This window comes from Callospermophilus lateralis, chromosome 18, assembly GCF_048772815.1.
Source record: "Callospermophilus lateralis isolate mCalLat2 chromosome 18, mCalLat2.hap1, whole genome shotgun sequence".
NCBI classification, from domain to species: Eukaryota; Metazoa; Chordata; class Mammalia; order Rodentia; family Sciuridae; genus Callospermophilus; species Callospermophilus lateralis.
In genome coordinates, this window is record NC_135322.1 from 34,767,184 (window position 1) to 34,780,131 (window position 12,948).

The 12,948-nt window shown below is 61.5% G+C and overlaps 1 protein-coding gene across 3 annotated transcripts in view; it reads left to right on the forward strand.

Annotated features, from left to right (window-relative positions):
- Adcy7 (adenylate cyclase 7) overlaps positions 1 to 12,948 on the forward strand; it is a 53,793-nt gene that overhangs the window by 8,991 nt on the left and 31,854 nt on the right. Inside the window, exon 1 of one of the 3 annotated variants that reach the window (XM_076839612.2) lies at positions 4,896 to 4,983. The exons of 1 other annotated variant lie outside the window; for it this stretch is intronic. The gene's annotated coding sequence lies outside the window, so the exon portion shown is untranslated. Of the gene's footprint in view, positions 1 to 4,895; positions 4,984 to 9,719; positions 9,883 to 12,948 lie in introns of those variants that run through there. One more of the 3 variants, XM_076839611.2, reaches the window with a different exon arrangement.

Below are 12,948 nucleotides of genomic sequence, written 5' to 3' on the forward strand. Positions count from 1 at the left end.
ACAAGGCTCAGCTGGGTGGACGCCGTGGCTTGGGTCCCTGCTGAGGTTGGCATCTGAAGGCTTGGCATGGGGCTTCCCGGGGGCTCAGTCTTGGGGGGCAGAGGCCTTGGCTCCTCCAGCACCACTCTTGCCACAGGCCTGCTGAGCAGCCTCCTGCCCTGGCGCCTGGCTTCCTCTAGAGGGGACCATCTAAGACTAAGGTGCAAGCCATGGTGACGCCTTTCAGGACCTCAGAAGCCACACGTGGGACGGGTCACAGGTAATGTGGGGACTAAGACAGGAGGCTGCCCGCCAAGAGGGGCCCGGGGCTCCCAGCTTCCATCCCAGCCGCCCGGTGAAAGGGGAGTGGCTTCTGCATGGAGTTCCGTCAAGATTAGGCCGCCGTGGCCACCCTGAGTCCCACACCCGTCCCTCGGGTACCCTGGTCAGGAGCCCACCCTGGAGGGCTGAGAGCTACTTCCTGTAGGAATAGGAGCTGCTGACAGGAGTCAAAATGGCCACTACAGAAAGGGCGACCATGAGTGTCCTCCACAGGGGGCCCCGGGGGAGCTCTGTGGGACTGTGACCCGGTGATGGTGACAACAGGACCTTGGGGGACGCTTCCTGGAAGAGGTGACATTCCTGCCTGTCCTGGCAGGGTAGATGGCCTTGACCCTTTCAGGAGGTAGAAAGGCCTGAGAAAGGCCCAAGGAGAGTCGGGCGGCTGGACAGTGGGTCACGGGACACTGGGTGGCAAGGCGAGTTGGGCTGGGTCTGGGGGCCTGAGGGGCCAGGACCTGACTCAGGAGGCATGGGCAGGCCGTGGAGACAGGCAGGAAGTGGAGCCAGAGTCTAGAGAAGAGGTTTTGGCGGGCCTCCGTGGCCTGCTGCTGTTAACTGAGCACTTACTCTGTCCCCCACCATGTGCTTCTCACTTGGCCCTTGAGCCCCCCTGGAGCTGGACTGTGAGGTCCTGACTTCACAGATGGGCTCCTGGGGTCCTGTGCCTTAGCGGAGGTCACCCACGGAGGCTCCGACTCCAGGGTGCTCTTCACCGCCCCTGGGCCAGGGGCCGGGGTGGTGGCCAGTGGCCAGCCTGATTGCTCAGACCCCTGCCAGGGCTCTGCTGGGGTGTGGGGAACCTGCTCCCCGCCTGGTGGCGGGAGAGAGGTGACTGGTGGGGACCCTTGTTTCCCTCCCACACCCCTGCCCTGCAGAAGCGTGCCCAGAGTGTGCAAGGCGCTGGGGGGCGATGGGCTTCCTCCCGCGGGGGAGGGGCTGGACATCTGGGTTTGTGGAAGGCGCCAAGCTGTTTGCTCAACGCTCAGCCTCATTTGTCCCTTGGCCGACTGACAACTCTGTCCGCCTTGTTTTTGCTGCAGTTTTATTCCTCCTGCCCACTATTTCGCGGCCTGGTCTTGGGCCCCCCCAGACCTCCCCCTGGCGGCTGAGACCTCTCTCCTGTGTGTCGGACCCCATCACTTGCCTTCAGAGCTGCCTCTCTGCCCTCTCCGGGCCGTGCCTTGGTGAGACCCTCCTCTCAGGCTGGGAACTTGCATGACAGGGTCTGTGCCCAAGTCACTTCTGTGTCCCTAGCACCAGGAGCAGGGCAGGGGGCGAGGAGAGGGCTGGGCTGTGCCGTAGGCTCTGGCCCCTTGAGCACACAGAACCTGACGCTTCCTGATGCTGTAAGGGCCGGAAGCATTCCTCCTTGGGGGAGCTGGAGGAGAGGGGGGCTGCTCTGTAGGCTTGGGGTCACCGCCTGTCAGGGCTTGGTGACCTTGTTGGAGGCACTTAGTCCCCAAGGAAGCCTTTCCTTTCTCCTGGGAGGGTCAGCGATGAGAGTCTGAGAGCTCAGGCTGTGGAGGGGATGGGGTGAGACTGAGTCCCGACTGGGCTTCTCTCTGGGCACTTTGGCAAGTGGCCCCTCTGAGCCAGGAGCAGGAGCGATGGTAGCAGGTCCCTCTTCGTGGGGTTGATGAGGGATTATGTGGGCCCATGTGTGTGAAGTCTTGGCGTGCCGCTGCTGACCAAGGGGCCCTGGCCTCTGCACACAGGAGGACCTCATGGTGGACACAAGGTGTGGTCTGTCAGGTGCAATCGGGGTCACTTGCTCCCCACCTGGCCATTCCCTGGAGAATCCCCAGCCCCCAGGACTTTGCCTGCCTTGGAGAGGGACAGCTCACCCCTGCTGACCCCCAGCCTCCCTGCTCGCTGCTGCCCCTGGACAGCTTCCACACACCCTGCCCCCCACCCCCAGCCTCTGGGCACGAGTCTCACCCTGGCTCTGGCTCTGCACCTGGCTCTGGCCAGACTCGAGTCAGGCCCGTGTTCCCGCAGCCTACAGCGAGCCCCACAGCCTCCAAAATAAACAAAGGGACCAGGGATCAGTCAATGCTGTTAAAGAGTGTGATTTACACGCAGTCAGGAGTGCACACTGAGCGGCCGGAGCCGTGACTTTTCCTTCTCACACACCCACGTTCCCAGCACCAGCTTGAGACTGAGAACATCGTCAGCCCCCAGAAGGTCCCCTGAGTCCCTTCCCAGTCAGCATCCTCCTGGGGTGAGCCTGTCCTGCTCTGTCACATAGATGTTAGTGGAAACAGGTAGGAATGAGCCGGGTCCTCTGGCTCTGCTCGCTGCGGTGCCACTCGCCCATGGCGTTGGGGGTGACAACCTGCTCCTATCTGTGGCTGAGTGATTTTCCACTGTATACATCTGTGAAACGTGTTTCTCCGTTACCCGTCTCAGGGCATTGGATTGTTTCCAGTTTACTATTATGATGGAGCTGAACCTTGGGGGGCAGGTCTTTTGTGGGCACATGTACCCACTTCTTTCAGGTAAATATCTGAGCTGGATTGCTGAGTCACTAGGGAAGCCTACGGTTAGCTGAGTCCACACTGCAGGAGGATTTTCCAGTGTGAAGGCACCGTTCTGCATTCTTACCAGCGGTACGTGGGATTTGGAGTTGCTCCACATTCTTGTCTACAATTGTCTACAATTCTTGTCTAAAATTTCCTTTTAATTTTAGTTATTCTAGTGGTGTAATGCATCCTTAGGCAGGGTCCCCCTGCCCTGGTCCTGGGAATCAAACCCAGGGACACTCTACCACCGAGCTACATCATTCCCAGCTCTTTTTATTTCATTTTTAAAGATTTTGAGGCAGGATCTTGCTAAGTTGCTGAGGCTGGCCTTCAATTTGCAATCCTCCTGCTTCAGCCTCCCAAATCATTGGGATTACAGGTGTGTGCTACCATGCCCGGCATGGTGCCTCCTCCTCTTCCTCTTCCTCCTCCTCTTCCTTCTTCTTCTTCTTTTTTAAATATTTTTTTTAGTTGTAGATGGTCACGATAACTTTATTTTATTTGTTTATTTTTTTATGTGTTGCCAGGGATCAAACCCAGGGCCTCCCACATGCTAGGCAAGCGCTCTACCCCTGAGCCACAACCCCAGCCCTCTTCTTCTTTTTTTAAAATATTTTTTTCGTTGTAGATGGACACAATATCTTTTATTTATTTACTTTTATGGGGTGTGAGGATCGAGCCCAGTGCCTCATGCATGCTAGGCAAGCGCTCTACCACTGAGCCACGTCCCCAGCCCTCAACCTTTTTCTTGATTTGTGGATGATCTTTATATATTCTGGAGAGGAATCTTTGGTCAGACATATCGACTGTGAATCCCTTCTCCGGGTCCATGGCTGGTCTTTCCCCTCTAGTGATGTCCATTCCTTTTCTGTTTTGGAATGTCCAGGCCTGGGAGATGGGTGTTAAAAGAAGGGAAAGCAATGGCCAGGCTCCCTGTGAGGTCCTTCACCCCCTCCTTTGGCTTCTAGAATAATCCAGAGCCCTGTGCGGATCCAGTGCCTGTCAAGGTGACAGACCCTTAGGTCACCTGCTATCCCTCAACCCAGGGTCTGGCACTGAAAGAGCCTGGAGTGTGCAGTCCCACTCTGTGTCCGACTAGCGCTGGGTGCTGGGGACAGAGGTGCTGGTGGTATAGCCACCTTCTGGGGGACAGAGCAACAGAGACGCTGTGGTGGGAGCAGGCGGGGGCGGAGGCCCAGGAGTGTCTGACAGCAGAGGTGGGATGTGGGGAGACCCAGGCACATCTCAGCAGGGGTCCCTGAGGACCAGCCGGAGCCCCCCAGCCCCTCTGTCTCGGAGGTCCCTGGTCCCTGCTCTCTGGTCCTTCCTGGTGTCTCACCACTGGGCTCCCCCGTGACCCCAGCGGGGAAGCGGGAGCCCAGCAGGATGGAAGGGGAGCCTCATGGTGCCCGTCTGCGGGGTTCCCTGGGCTCCACTGTTGGGAATGGAAACTCCAAGGCTGAGCTTGGCCTTCCCCACCCTGGACGCTGCAGCCAGGCCGATGTGAAGAGGGGGGGCAGCAGGCTGTCCTGGAAGACTGTGACCTCGCAGGCCATCTCCTGAGCACCCACTGTGGGTGGGAAACTGAGCCCAGGAAACGGAGGGCGAGAGCGGCCAGAGGCCAGGCGCAGGCCCAGCCCAGCTGTCTGCCTCGGCCGAGGAGGGTCCGCTTCCTGCTTAGAGCAGGCGTCCTGGGGCTCCTAAGGGAGGTCTTGGTCCTTTTGGTCCCTGTGGTGCCGGGGATTGAACCCGGCCTCGCTCACCAGGCAGGCGCCTACCCGGGCTGCAGCTCCAGCCTCTTGGTTTTTGTTTTATTATTATTATTTTTTTTTTTCAAAATTGTTCCAGCTTCGAGCTTCAAATTTCCGTGAAGTCACTGGAGCCTGGCCTGGGCTGGCAGCTGCCCCGCTCCCGTCGAGGGCTGGCTGGCCAGGCGGGGAGAGGGGCCCACACACCCCACAGCGCAGGGCGCAGAGCAGCCTTCCTGGGGCGCCGCCAGAGCAGGAAGTGGCGGGTCGATGTGACTCACTCCCATTAGGTAGCGGTGGAGGGCCTCCACATGGTGACCCGGGAGCCCTCTGAGGACGTCCCTGCAGGCACAGAGCCGGGCCTGACCCCTGAGGGGCACCCGGAGAACCAGGTAAAGCCGGGCGCGGGTGTGGGGACAGCGCGCCGTCTGCCCTGCGGTCTGGCCAGGGGGATGGGCGGGACAGGCCCTGTGCCCTGGCGGGTGGCAGGAGCTGAGCGCAGTGGGCCTGGCTTGGATGGCTGGCGGGGGAGGGGGCTTCCCCGGGCTGGCCGGTGGCTCCTTGTCAACAGAGGACCAGGGACAGCCATCAGGCTCTGACCGCGGTGCTGCGCCTTGGGCCCCCGCCTCCCGGGTGCTGGGAACCTGGGTGCCCAGATGTTTGTTTTCAGGATGGAGATTCCACGTTTTTGAGCACACTTCACTCTTTTCAAAGAAAGTCAAACCTGGCAAAGGAACCGACTCAATAAAACAAAGCAAAAAAACCCTCGGAGAGTGGAGGCGGGGTGTAGCTTGCTAGCCCTCGGGGACCGGTTCCATCTCCAACTCGGCAAATAAGAGAAGGAAACAGCTTTTAAACCCTGAGCGTGGCACACACCCAAGACAGAGGCGGCTGCAGCTGCCTCGGGAAAGAGGACAGCTCTCCTCTGTCCCTCCCAGCCCAGGCCCCTGGAACTGAGGTAGACGTCAGGACCAAAAGGGGTCCGTCTTCCAGACCTTTCCATGCACTCATCAAAGCACACGATGTGGACACACGGGGAGCAGGTACCCCCTCTCCTGTCGTCTCACTGGGCTTAGGGGTCAGCACAGCTTGGCTAGGGTCTGCTCCCTGGCCAACCCTTGGGGCAGCAAAGAGCCTGAGGTGGGGAGGGTCCCTGCTCCAGGGCCTGGACTGGAGGCCAGAGTGGGCTGGCTGCTCGGAAGGACTGTCACTCAGCTCTCGGGCAGAGGTGGCCAGGCGGACGGTGCCGGGGCGGGGGTCTTTGCTGTGTGTGGACGGCACATTGAAAGCTTCAGGGTTTGCATTGGTGCTTGTTAGGGGGAAAGGTCTGTGAAGAGGACACGGGTCTGCGACATGGTGAAAGTGCTCCTGTCTTGGACCAAGCTAAAGGGGCACTGAACGGCAAGCCGCGGGCTGAAGAGGAGGCGCGGGCGCCTGAACCTCTCGCTCTGCTGGGGGGTGTCCTTCCGTCTCCGAGAACCTGGGTGTTCTGGAGCTTTGTGTGGGAACAGGGGTGAGTGTGGACAGGTGCGATGGGGCAGGAGTGATGGACCACAGGAAGACCAAGGTCCACCGTGGTGTCGCCTGAGGGGCGGGCACCACCCTTTGCCATCTGTAGCTGTTAGTCTGGCCCATTCCCCACCTCCTGCCCGCGTGGTGGGTACCAGTCACCCTGCCCCAGGCACAGAGGTGGACGCAGAGACTCGGGGTACCGTCCTCTCTCGGATCACCCCGTGAGCTGGTCTCTGACAGGCTCCCCGTGTTCGAGGTCTGGAGTGGGGTCAGGATGCCACCCCTCGTCTTTGGCGAAGCTGGGACAGGGGCTCTGGTGGGTGCTGAGGAGTTAGTGGAGGGGTGGTCTCCCCGGCCAGGTGAGAAATCAGCTTCCTCTAAGAGAGTCCCCTGGGGCTGGCCCAGCGTCACTTCAGGGCAACTGGGATCACACAGGGCCTCTCAGGTGGCTGGGCCAAGTGAGGGCCCTCATGCCCCCGCTGGGCACTGCCTTCCTGGACATGAGGCCAGCTCCCACACATCAGGGAGGGGGTGATGCGGACCTGGGGTTGTCTGTCCCTGCTGGTCCACCTCTGCTCAGGGTCATCCCGAGTGGCGGGTGGCCTGACCCTTGTGCTGCCTTCCTCTTCCACATTCCCTGAGGAAGAGGAGGTGGGGCCCACTCACACTGAGGTGGTGGCCACCTACCCTCTCCTCTTGCCCAGGCAGAGGGCTGTCCCTAACCTGGCTTGAGAAAGTTCCAGGGCCTCCAAGGGAGCAGGCAGAGGGGTCAGTGTCTCCAGCCCCTCCTTCCCGTGGCCCACACTTAAACAGAGCCGCGGAGCCAAGAGCTGGGGTCAGTCTGGACCAGTGAGTGGGGCGGTGCATGACCACCAGCCGGAGAGCCAGGGGTCTTGTGGAGGCCACCAGCCCAGCCCCCACCTCCCGAGACAGCCAGACGCACCCTGATCTGATTCAAGTGCCACTCTGCCCACGGCCAGCAGCGTGTGACGGAGCTTGTCTCGCATCTGTGACATGGGGCTGCTGGTGGTCCCCAAGGCCTCAGAGGGCCGAGGGATTCAATGGGGTTTGTGTACTGCCCTGGCAAGAAAGAACTGGCACCTCGTGGAAGAGCTGTCACTCATTGTCATGGGGCTGTCCTCTGCCTTGGCTGGAGACTGGGGGACTCTGGGGGACCTAGGAGGTGGGGAGGGGGGGCAGGACCTCCCCGAGAGCCTGGATTTCTTGGGTCAATCGCTGTGTCTCTCTGTTCCTCGTTCATCTGTAAAATGGGACTGATGTAGCGTCCAGGTGGGTTCATGGAGAGTCAGATGCAGGAAAAACGCTTCCCCGTCCCCGAGAGGGGCCAGAGCCCCCGGAGCCTGGGTGTGGGGAGTTCCACCAGCCTCCTCCGTCCAGTGGCCCTGGCTCCACTACGGAGGGTGGCACAGCACCCTGGCTAGCCATAGGCATCTGGCCCGACCTGCCACTGCCTACGGCTGTCACCTCCCTGACCTGGCCCACCTCTCTCTCAGCTCTGTCCCTGTCCCTTCTCATCCACTCTGGGCCAGTCCCCCCTCAACTTGCTCCTCAGACCACCTGGCTGTCCCCTGGCCTCCCTACCCTGGAACGTGTCCCCTTTCGGGGGGCTTGAGCAGGGGAGAAGGGACACCCCCACGCCCGCAGCCGCCCCTGGCCGTGACTGGTGCCGGGTGCTGGGGGGCCTCCTCTCCGCTCCTCCCTGTGCCTCTGTCCCTCTGTCCCCTCTGCCATGCTGATGGTCGGAAGGGACTCCCCCTGAGGGAAAGGGGCGCAGTGACATCCTCAGCTCTCAGCTTCCCCTGAGGCCCACCTCCGCCCCTGGGCGTGGCACCTGGTGGTGAGGACAGGTCAGGAGTGGCCACAGTCTTTGGATGGGGTTTGGGGACCGTGAGGTCCCTGGTAGACTCTTGTGGGTAGTGTCACTGCTTGCCTCCGAGGGCCCAGAGCCCCCATGGTCCCGGGGACCCACCGTGACCTGCTTGGGATCTTTTTGTTTTTCGGGGTCCAGGCCCCTCTGGCCCCCCTCTGGTTCTGTCCTGCCCCAGGTCTGGCCAGCCGGCCCTGCGGTGGGCTCTGGGGCTCAGCCTCGGCCTCAGCGGTGCTGACTGGCCGTGGAGGAGAGCAGACAGGAAAGGGAGGACCAGGCGCTCCTCAGGCGCCAGCCCAGGGTGAGTCCTGCTGGCTGGAGCTGAGTTGGGGGCGCTGGGCCCTCGGCCCCCTGCCCGGTTCCCCCCCGGGTCTCGCTCAGGAGGAGGTGAACTTGTGGCTGGTCACCTGGGCTCCTCCTGCCCTGCTCCATCCCCCGGAGCCATCGCTCCTCAGTGTCCACCTCTGCAGTGGGCAGGCTGGTTCTGCATCCTGGGAATCTCCTGACAGTGTGGGCGGGGGCTGGCCACTGGGACGAGCTCTGCCTGCTGTTGGCCCAGCCCTGCCGCCTCCCACACCTGTCTCCCATGGCCCTGGCCCTCGGCTGGAGGAGGAGCCCTTTGAAGTCACGGAGGCTGCTCTGATAGGGGCCTGGGCAGTGGGAGGTGGCCTCCTTTGAAACACCCAGACTCCCTGGAGCCACCACTCTGTCCCTGAGGAGGGGGTGCGGTGGTGCCAGGCAGGGCCTGGGCCAGGGCCAGCACTTGAGCAGGCCCAGTCCCTGAGGGAAGAGAAGAGTTACTTGGGGGGGCTGCCTGGAAGTGGAAGGGAGACCCCTGGGACTTGAAGTGTGTTCATGGTGCCTGTTTCCCAGGCCGCCAATCCCTGGTGTCTGGAGCCGGCTGACATAATGCCGTGTGTTGGCACTCACTGTGTACCTTCCCCTGGGAGCTAGGAGCCATTACCCGTGCATTCTTTTGGTGAGAAAGCTCAGGACCAGAGAGGTTAATGAACATGTCCAGAGCCACACAGCTCCTCCCAGGTGGATCCTCTGTTCCCACCCACTAGACTCTGCGGACCCGGGCTTCATCCCTGCCCCCCTGGGCATTTGCCTTTCCTCACTCAGCTCATCTGTGGTGTGCCTCCCGCCCCCAGCGTGGATGGCACAGGGACCATATCTGTCTGTCTTATCGTGGCTTCAGCTGCTCCCCTGTGCCCCGTGAGCCCTTGGTGGGCGGGGCCTGGAGGCCCTAGGCGACTCCCTGTGGCGGGTGGGCCCCTTCCCCTGTGCGGTGTTTCTGGATTTATGAGGAGGTTTACAGCCAGGAGGGGATTTCACTGCCAGAACAGGGCGTGGCGGGAGGGCAGGGTTCGTCTCCATCACTCAGGCGCGAGCTTGGGTCCTCAGAGTTAAGCGACCTGCCAGAGCTCAGGCAGACAGGACGGGGCCCGGGGTTGGAGCCTGGCCCTGAGCCGTGTGTGGCCGCGGGGTCTGATTGTCCACCTGGTACCGTGGGAGGCTCGGAGCTGGGTTGGGTGCCAGACTGGGGAGGGGCCGGCCGCCTTCCTGGAGGAGGTGGCCGCGGGGGCTGGCTGTGACAGGCAGCAGGAGTCCTCCCAGCCGGGGAGGTGGGAGGCGGCAGGAGGAGACCGAAGGGTGGGGCTTATTTGGGGAAGCGAAATCAGTCAAATCACACACCCACCCAGGAGGCCTGGGAGGCTCTGGAGGAGTCCTGTGGCCAGGGGCTGAGCAGGCACTGGGTGGTTGTTCCTGGGGCTCTGGACGGGTGTGGGGAGCCCTGGTGGGCCGCCTCCTGGGTCGGGTACCCGGGCTGCTGTGGCCTGAGGCTCCATCAGTGCCCTGCCTGCCCGGCCTGGAGGCCACCCTGGAGGTAAGAACCTGAGGGAAAGATGGCATCAGGAGCAGGGCTAGGCCCCGACTCTGTGGTGGGGCCTCCCAAGCCCCCCTGTGGCTGCAGGTCCGGAAGCCGGGGCTGTGGTTTGGTGGGGAGGCCGGGTGGGGCTCCTTCCCCTGCACAAGGCTCTTCCGGCCCTCAGCCTGGCCTCCCAGGGCAGCCCCTGTCCCCCACATGGCTGTCGTGAGGGAGGTCTCAGGAAGCCCCGGCAAGTGGGCTGGGAGCTTGGGCAGGTGGTGGCTTCAGGTCTCTGTGGGGACGGGGAGCCCGGCCAGGCAGTGACGTCTCAGTGGGCTCGGGTGGGCTGCGTGCTGGGGGGCGGGTGCCTCTGCCACCCACGGGCTGGCTTCTCTGCTGTCTGAGAGGGAAGGGCCTTAGAGGGCGGAGGAGCAGCCTGGACAGGGTGAGCAGCTGCCCAGGTCACACAGCTTGGGGAGGCAGAGCGGGGACAGGACCTCGGGTCTCCTGGTGTTCAGCCCAGGGCTCTGTCCCCTGCACCGTCCTGCATGGGGCCCACGGGGAAACCGAGGCAGGTGGCCATCTCCCTGCGTGGCACGGCAAGTCAGGAAATGTGACAGGAGCGCTTAACTGGTTGGCATTTAGAGTCCTTTTCCGGCCGGCTGTCCCCAGGGGCAGGTCACTTCCCACCTGAAGACTGCCTGAGGGGCCTGAGGGGGAGGCCTGGGAGGGAGGCCTGGGAGGGAGGCCTGAGAGGGAGGCCTGGGAGGGAGGCCTGGGAGGGAGGCCTGGGAGGGAGGCCGAGCCCACTTGAGCTGGAGAGCCCTGGAGTGCTTCCCAGGCCCTCTTCCCCAGTGCCCCCTCGCCCTCACCCAGGGAGGCCACAGTCAGGACTGGTCCCCTGGCCCACAAGCAGGCGCATGGGCCTGTCCCCCTCCCTACCACGCAGCCTTCTAGCACAGCCCAGGGTCAGGTGGAGGTGGGATAACGGGCCCCAGCCTGAGGGAGCTCCCCAGCCTGTCAGAAAGGGAGAGGATAGTGGCCGAGTCACCACGGGAGCTCCAAGTGAGCATGTCCCCAAAGGAAGTCCACTAGATATTCATTGCAAGAAATGAGTCCCGCGAACAGGGGGATTGAACAGGTGATTGATTCAGGGGGGTTCTTTCCTGCAGGACTTGTCAGAGCCTTCGATTTGCTAATGTGTGCAGGGGATTCCCCCACCCCCCCAGTGCTGGGGGGTCAACCCGAGGGCACTGTGCCAAGGGCCATATGCTCCACCCTTGATTACTTTTTTATTTTGAGACAGGGTCTCCCTCAGTTGCTGAGCCAGGCTGGCCTCAGACTGGTGACCCTCCTGCCTCGGCCTCCCAGGTGCGCACCACTGCGCTGGCGGCACGGGGACCTTTAAATGGGAGAGAGGAAGGAGTGCGCCCAGCACTTCCTGTGACTGGGGACTGCCTGGAGGTGTGTGCTCAGTGGTGTCACTTTCCCTGCTGTGGGGCAGAGGGTGGCACAGGACCCGGTGGAGAGTCAGAGGCCCTGAGCCTGGACTTGGAGCAGGGCAGGCCTGGGTGCCTGTCCCAGCAGGAGGCTGTGTAGCTGGCAGGTCTGGACCAGCGGGTTGGGTGGGGGAGATGGGGGAGAGCCCTGGGGCCTGGCCCCGCCCACTGCCCACTCGGGGAGGTGAAGAGGGCCAGCTGGGGGTTCTGCTGTCCAGTTTCTCCCCCTGCAGGGCACGCCTCGAGGGCCCGTGTTGTGGCTCCTGTCTTGCTGTGGCCTGGAGCTTGGGGAAGGCTCTGTGTCCCCTGGGATGCCACCGGGGCGCCCCCTGGCTGGGGCCAGCATCCTCACCTCCCCCGCCCTGGGTGGGCTTCAGGGCTGCTCCCTGGCCCAGCTAGTGTCACCAACCGGTGGGGCCACTCATGGCACCAAAGGCCATCCCAGATGGTGACCCCTGCTCTCTCCCTGGGGCAGAGGGGAGCTGGGCCTGTCCCACCCCTGCAGTGCCACAGGGCAGAGCAGGCTGCCGGTGACGGGGGGGGGGGGGGGGGGGGGGGGGGGAGGGGGGGGAGGGCTGCGTCTGGACCACTCCCTTCCACGGCCCTTTCTGCCACCCGACAACAGGTGCCACCCAGACGTGGGCATTCTGTGGCAGATGCAGGCTCAGCACCCTCCCTGCAGGACCCCACGGAATCCTCTCAGGCCCTGTGTGTTCAGACTGGTATTCTCTCCCCGGTATTTCAAAAGTGGAAACTGAGGCACAGGGTCACGCAGCTTAGAAAGGATAGACCTGGGATTCTTTTTAAAAAATATATATTAAGAATTTTTTTTTTTCTACACTTGCACAAGCAACACAACAATAGGAATGGAAACTGAAAATGAGAAGTGCAATCTGGCCTCTCTGCCAAAGCAAGTTTTGGTTTTCTGTGTTCCTTCCTCTGTTCCTTCCTCTGCGTCTGCTCCGTGCTTTGACTAGGAGAGGTTTCCACAGGATCTCAAGCTGCATAGTATTCCACTGTAGGGATGTAGAGTACCATGATTCATGTCGCCAGTTCCTGACAGGTAGACACCTTGTCTCAACCATTCACTGTTATGAAGAATGCCATCATGAGTCACCTTGCACGTATGTCATTCACACAGGTGACAGTGTCTGTAGGATGAATTACTTGAAGTAGATTTGCTACGTCAAAAGGTATGTGCATACAGTGGTGCCTTTGTTAGGAATCCCCAACCTGCCTTCCCAGGGTTGCGCTGACTCAGTCGTGCCCAGGAGGGGATGTAAGTAACCTGTTTCAAACACACATTTACGGCCGGGCACGGTGGCGCATGCCTGTAATCCCAGCGGCTTGGGAGGTGAAGGCAGGAGGATCACAAGTTCAAAGCCAGTCTCAGGAATGGCGAGGCCCTGTGCAACTCAGTGAGACCCTGTCTCCAAATAAAATACAAAATAGGGCTGGGGGTGTGGCTGAGTGGTTGAATGTCTTTGAGTTTAATCCTTGGTACCAAAAAAAAAAAAGAAAACAAAAACAAAAACCCCATTTAAGAAATGCAGTCATCTTTGCCAATTGACGGTTTTTCATGGTA